Here is a 7111-nt window from a genome sequence, read left to right as displayed (position 1 = left end):
TTTATATATATATACATATAGCCTATATATACATATATATGTACATATTTACATGTATATAATTTATACACACACACACACACACACACACACACATATATATATATATATATATATATATATATATATATATATATATATATATATATATATATATATATGTATGTATATATATATATATATATATATATATATATATATATATATATATATATATATATAAGAGTCTGGTAGTGGACCTAAACCATAGCTAACTTTGAATGCAATTGATAAAAATAATTGGACCTAATGTTGCATGTTTTCAAAAGATAGTTTGCAAAATACACACGCATAAAATGAGTTTGTCGCCTACTGCCCAAATAATTTAGTTAATTCATAAGCGATCCATTCGTTAAAATATGTAGGTTTTACATTTAAATTTACTTTTTCATCACATTCTGGCCATATTTATAATGTTTTGATAATCAAAAGTGAAGGAAAATTCTTTTGGTAATATTTGTGCGAATTAGGATAAAATGAAATTGAATGAAGAAAAGGGAAATTCGTTTTTTTTTATAGAAAGTTTTTAACTAGAAAGAATTTATTTCAAGATTGTAATGAAACTTTAAAAGGCTAATGTTAATGTACGTATAAATAAAAACAAAACATGTTTGAAATATTATGAGAGACTATTTGCTATATTATGAAGGGCAATGTTTTAATTGAAAGGACTTGACGGATTAACCATTGTATTTTAATACTGTCCTTGAAAATAGTTAATTGGATACTGAATGTCAAGGAAGAAAATGACATAGTCATGAAAATAAAACCTGAGGTTTTTTATCGTGTTATAAAACAACTGGTTTTTGGATGAATTCTAATAAGTATGACTGCATAATCAGGAGAATAATCTCTCTCTCTCTCTCTCTCTCTCTCTCTCTCTCTCTCTCTCTCTCTCTCTCTCTCTCTCTCTCTCTCTCTCGATATATGCAGGCATTCATATTTACATACTTTTATATATATACACACACACCTATATAACGGATTTTGAGCGAAGCGAAAAATCTATTTTTGGGTGAGATAGCCATGATGTCCTGATGGAAGGTTCCTTCAGTAGCTTCCTAGGGTATATTTAACTACAGTGGATATTCCCAGAGAATTAAACTAAAGGTTATCACAGAATTCTAACTTCTGGTGCGAGTACCCTAAAGGTTTCCCTCTAGGATATCGTATATCAACAGGGAACGCATGTATTAACACGCCACATAGCTATCTGCACCCCATATAGAGTTAACACTTCGATATGGAAAGGTGGAAAATAACTGGGGAGCCGTTCCACAGTTACACTCATCCGTGGCTGCTTTTGGTACTCGAAACATAAACAAACGGGCGCCATTGCTAAATGACGTCACGTCCGTCCTCATCCTGAGGCCAGCTTCTTGCTAATCTCCATGATACAGCAGGACAGGGTGGGGCCTGAAAGGCTGGACTAGAATAGATGGGAGGTCCATCAGGACGTCATGGCTATCTCACCCAAAAATAGATTTTTCGCTTGGCTCAAAATCCGTTTTTTGGGCTCAAGCCATGACGTCCTGATGGAAGTGTACCAGAGAATTAATGTATCGTGGAAAATTTCCTCTTTTTTATGCAAGTGCCAAGGGCTTCGAATAGAGGTATGTAACATGTCCTTACTAGAGGTTCCGTGAAGAACCAGCTTCCTGCCCCCCTGGCAGAGAAGTCCTGGTGGACCATACTAATATCTCGAAGCGATCATTGAAGAGCTACTCACCCTGCGGAGAGTTCGTGCAAGACTCGGAGACAAGACATAAGGTTAATATTCGGGTAGGAATATTATCAAGAATAGGTAAGTGATTAACATTTACTACACTCCCTGGAGGAGCGATCAATCTGGTCTCGAAGGCAGGACGAAGGTAAATATTCAGGTAGGAATATTATCAAAGTATGAGTGAGTATATAATACAAGTATATCTATATTATTCTTCTCTTTCAGAAGGAAAGGGGTAAATGAAACTATGACAATCATATATTTCATAATAAACAATAGGAGCGGAGAGAGATGCACATGTAATAAAATAGACATTTTATTTCAAAGATTGCAGATTATTGTGATAACAATTGCAATAATAATTGTAAAGTTAATTTTCAATAATAAAGAATAATGTACATAGAAAATAAAGACTTCAATCTTGAATCTGAAAAGAAATTTCGCTTTTAGAAACACAAGTTCCAGAGGAACGTCAGTCTTTTTCAAAGAAAAACACATCATGCCCTAGAGCATGTGGCACACATGTAAAGTCTATGACATTTCACCTTGGTAAGAACAGTCTATTAGAAACACTAAGTGTCCATGAAATCACTATGTATCACAAAAGGGTCAACACAGGCACCCGTAGAGTTAAAGTCCCAAGTAACTCACTGTTCTATGCAGAGTTAAACGGCAGGTTTCATAACACTACCTGCGGCTACCACTAAATGTTTAACTTGATGCACTTGCTTCACGTAGTGCTTGAAGAAAACGCGCGACGATTTCCAACCTGTGAAGCTCTTAAGGCTTTCGAAATCCATGCTCTGGAAGAAGTTCAGAGAAGACGCGACTTTTCTAGGATCATGACCTGCGGGTGTACTGTCAGGATCTGCTCTGCGAATGAAGTAGGTGATTTTCGCTCTTAGTTGTTTCAGTGACAAGTGACTACCCGATGTTTATCATTTGAAGAGTTGTCCTCCACCGAAGTCTGAAGTTCTTCGAAGATAGACCTTAAACCCTCCACTGGGCATAGAGAGACATCTTCCCTCAGGGGGCAGATTCTCCAAGGGCCCCATCTCTTGGTGGGTAGTTCATTCTTAGCGAGAAACGTCGGATCAGGGAAGAGGGTAAGCTCTCCTGTATCTGTGAACAGGATATGACCCTCTTCTCTTGATAATGCCACTATTTCACTGACTCGGGCTCCCGAGGCGAGAGCAAAAAGGAAGATAAATTTTTGAGTCAAGTCTTTTAGAGGGCACGAATCGTTGTCCAGGTTAGAGGCAAAATGGAGCACCTTGTCCAGAGACCAAGAGATAGGTTTTGGTGGAGGTACTGGGCGTAGTCTAGCGCATGCCTTTGGTAATTTATTTAAGATATAGCTGGACAGATCAATCTGGAAGGCGAACAGGAGTGGTCTATTCAAAGCCGATTTACATGTGGAAATCGTGTTGGATGCTAAGCCTTGTCCATGAAGGTAAATGAAGAAGGACATGCAAAATTCAATGGTGATTTCCGTAGGATTTTTTGCCTTGACGAACGAGACCCACTTTCTCCAAGAAGATTCGTATTGCCGTTGTGTAGATTCAGTCTTGTATTCCTCGAGGAAGTCTAGACTTTTCTTCGAGATTTCAAACCTTTTCTTTGCGGTTAAGGAGAGAAAATCATGAGATGAAGGTCCCTGACTTTCAATGATGAAGCGAAGACAGTCGACTTCTGTACTTGTTGAGAGAGAACTGGGCCCGGTAGGGGGATCAGCGTGGGCTGCAGCTCCAGGACCAGAGGGTACCAATTGCTCCGGGGCCACTTGGGAGCCACTAGGGCCGCTGTCCCTTTGAAGGTTCTCAGTTTGGAGAGGACTTTCAGCAGAAGGTTGGGGGGAGGGAACAGGTATATCCTGGACCATCTGTTCCAATCCAGTGACATGGCATCCACTGCTTCTGCCTTGGGGTCCTCGTACGGGGCCATATATCGAGGAAGTTGATTGTTGTCGCTCGTTGCGAAGAGATCGATCTGAAGTTTCGGGACTTGGTGAGAGATGAAGGAGAATGACCTTGCGTCTAGAGACCATTCTGACTCTTTTGGACTTGTCCGTGATAGAGCGTCCGCCGTCACGTTGCGGAATCCTTGTAGGTGAACTGCAGACAGGGGCCATTTCTTCTTTTCTGCCAAACGAAAGATCGGAAGAAGTACCTGATTTACCTGGGGCGATCTCGAGCCCTGACGATTGAGACATCTGACTACCACCGAGTTGTCCAGAGTCAGACGGATGTGGATTGAGGGAGGCGGGGAGAGTTTCTTTAGGGTGAGAAGAACCGCCATGGCCTCCAGGATGTTGATGTGAAACGTCTTGAATAGGGGAGACAATATTCCTTGAACCTGTCGTTGGTGGGAGTGACCTCCCCAACCCTCCAGTGAAGCGTCCGTGTGGATGTTGATCGATGGAGGCGGGTGTTGAAGAGGAATGGACCTTTTCAGGGCCTTTGCTTCCGACCACGGCTTTAAAAGTGAGTGAAGTCTGTTTGGAAGCCGTCTCTTGAGGTCTCTTCGAGCGATGGATGCGAAACGTCTCCAGACTCCCGCGGCATCCTTTAGCTGTGCGCAAAGCACTGGGTTTGTCACAGAGGCAAACTGTAGAGAGCCGAGAACTTGTTCCTGCTGTCGTCTTGAGATCCGTTTGGATTTCAGAAGTCATCTGACAGACCCTGCTATTTCCTTCCTTTTCTTCTGTGGAATGGAAAGGCGGTGTGACTGAAGATCCCAATGGATTCCCAACCATTGGAACTTCTGAGCTGGAGAGAGGCAAGATTTCTCGGTGTCTATCTTGAATCCCAGATGCTCTAGGAACTGGGTGACTTTGTTGCAGGCTCTTACACAAACTTCGGGCGATGTCGCCCAGACTAGCCAGTCGTCTAGGTAGGCCATCACTTGGACGCCCTGAAGACGGAGTTGTTGGACGATGGCGTCTGCCAGCTTGGTGAAGATCCGTGGAGCCACGTTGAGCCCGAAGGGCATGGCCCTGAAGGCGTAACTTTTCCTTTGGAGTTCAAATCCTAGGTAGGTGGAAGCGTAATGATTCATTGGAACGTGCCAGTATGCGTCCGCCAGGTCTATGGAGACCGTGTAGGCCCCTTGAGGCAGAAGGGTCCTTATTTGTTGCAGAGTCAGCATCTTGAACTTGTTGTTCGCAATGAACTTGTTGAGAGGGGATAAGTCTAGAATGACTCTGAGTTTGGCAGAGTCCTTCTTGGGAACGCAAAATAGTCTCCCTTGGAACTTGGTTGACTTTACCCTCCTGATCACCTTCTTTTTCAAGAGTTCTAGGACATATTCTTCCAGGAGGGGGGTTGACTGTTGGAAGAATTGCTGGAAGGCTAGGGGTGGTTGAGTCCAGCTCCAGCCTAGTCCCTTCTTGACGATGCTGTGCGCCCAGGGATCGAAGGTCCAACGATCCTGGAATTGGCGGAGTCTTCCTCCCACCGGAAACAAAAATTGCTTCTGGTGTCCCGAGGGTTTGCCACCTCGGCCGCTAGCTCCCCTTCCTCCTCTGCCTCTGGAGGGACGGCGAGACGAATCTCTGCCGGAAACTCTGCTTGAGCCCCTACCTCTGGGACGAAAGGTAGTAGCGTGTTGCTCATATGCAGGGGTAAAGACCGGTGACTGCGACACCACTGGTTGGGGGACCAACTGAAAGGTCTGCTGTGGCTGTGTGGCCACTTAGGGAGTAGCGGTACCCGGAAACTGCCGTCTCTGTTGACGTTGCTGGGGTTTCGGCTTTTGAGGTTTCCTCTTAGGCTGAGGGCCATCGTCCTGAGAGGATTTCCTCTTTCTTGACATGCCCCACTTATGGAGAAGGTTCCTATTCTCCGTGGCGGCCTTGTCTACAATCTCTTTCACTAGAGAGGAAGGAAAGAGATAGTAACCCCGGATATTGGAGGAAATCAGCCTCCGGGGTTCGTGTTTCACCGTCGCGTTGGCGAACACGAATTCACGACAGGCTCTGCGAGCCCTAGTGAAGCTATATAGGTCCTTCGTCAGCGTTGCCAAGTGCGATTTGGCTAGGACCATATAAAAGTCCGGGACTCTAGTATCCCCGGCCATAAGTTCTAGCTGTACCTGGTGGGACAGCGACGCGGCAAGCCTCTCCTTCGTATCCTGTTCCCTACGAAGGAGGTGATCATTTAGCCTTGGCAGGTCCTCATTAAATTGACGACCGGCTACGTCAGGCTCTAATTTCCCTACCGTGAAGGTTGAATGGACGTCTTTCCAGTACCTATCATCGGGAGGAACAGTAAGGGAGAAGGGTCTGCACTCCTCCAGTGCAGGGCAAGGTTTCCCTTCCTCCACTGCCTTTAAGACCGCTGTGAAGGCCTTTTCGATGAAGGGGAAAGTCACAGCATTCGGCGCAACGAAGGTTGGATGATTCTTGCTAAGCGCTGGCATCTTGGAGTTGGTGAAACCCCTACTCTTCACCGCCTGGGCTAACATAGCCTGGGCCTTCTCGAGATCGAACACGATAACCTCCTTCGGTTCGGTCTCTTCCTTTGAGGCTGGTTCGGACCTGAGCCGGACGTAACAGTCCGGATAAGCCTCGAAATTTGGGAAGAATTCCACTTCTTCCAACAAGATAGAGCCAACCCTTTCACTGATGTAGATTTTTACAGTCGTGATTGGCATATGCTCAGCATATCTCCATGGGTTAGCTTCCGAGCAAGTGGGGAGGTCCTTAACCGAAATCCGTTTCGGTTGTTTAAGATTAACCAGAGTAGTCCGGAATTGCTCCTGGGTTTCTCGTAGTTTTCTTTCCATGAGGGCTTCAAGCCTCTTGAAGACCTCCTGAGTGGCCGATGGAAGAGGGTCCGGGGTGGCAGAAGTCGAAGGAACAGGTTCCTCGGACGGTGCAGGAGTTGCTGCGGGAGTAGGAGCGGGAGCGACCTCGGTCTCCGAATCAGGGTATTCCAACTGATCTTCCTCATAGTCGAGTTCCTCGCCCATGAGGTTCTTCGCCATCTCTTCTGACACTTCTGACATACGTTCCACGTTATCGGAATCCAGATGGCACTCATGCATGGACTGGGCCATGACAATATCAGGTTCCACCACGATGTGGACGGTGGGGATCTGATCACGGGGGACCACAGAGTCTTTGGATGCCTTTGGGAAAAGCAAGGCGCTCAAATCTTCGTTGGCAAGATACGGTCCGGTGGCGTTCTTCCGGAAGCCACGCACCCATTTGCGTAGCTTCTCTCGCAGAAGGAGGATCGTCGAACGCCTCGACCAAACGACTCTTGCAGACTGTACAGTTCTGCGGGTCCCAATACTTCAGGTCGCCTTTCTTGGCGGCGCAGGGGGCGTGGGTCCGGCACGCCT

Source organism: Palaemon carinicauda, chromosome 14 (assembly GCF_036898095.1).
Source record: "Palaemon carinicauda isolate YSFRI2023 chromosome 14, ASM3689809v2, whole genome shotgun sequence".
Taxonomy (NCBI): domain Eukaryota; kingdom Metazoa; phylum Arthropoda; class Malacostraca; order Decapoda; family Palaemonidae; genus Palaemon; species Palaemon carinicauda.
This window is presented reverse-complemented; position numbering follows the sequence as displayed.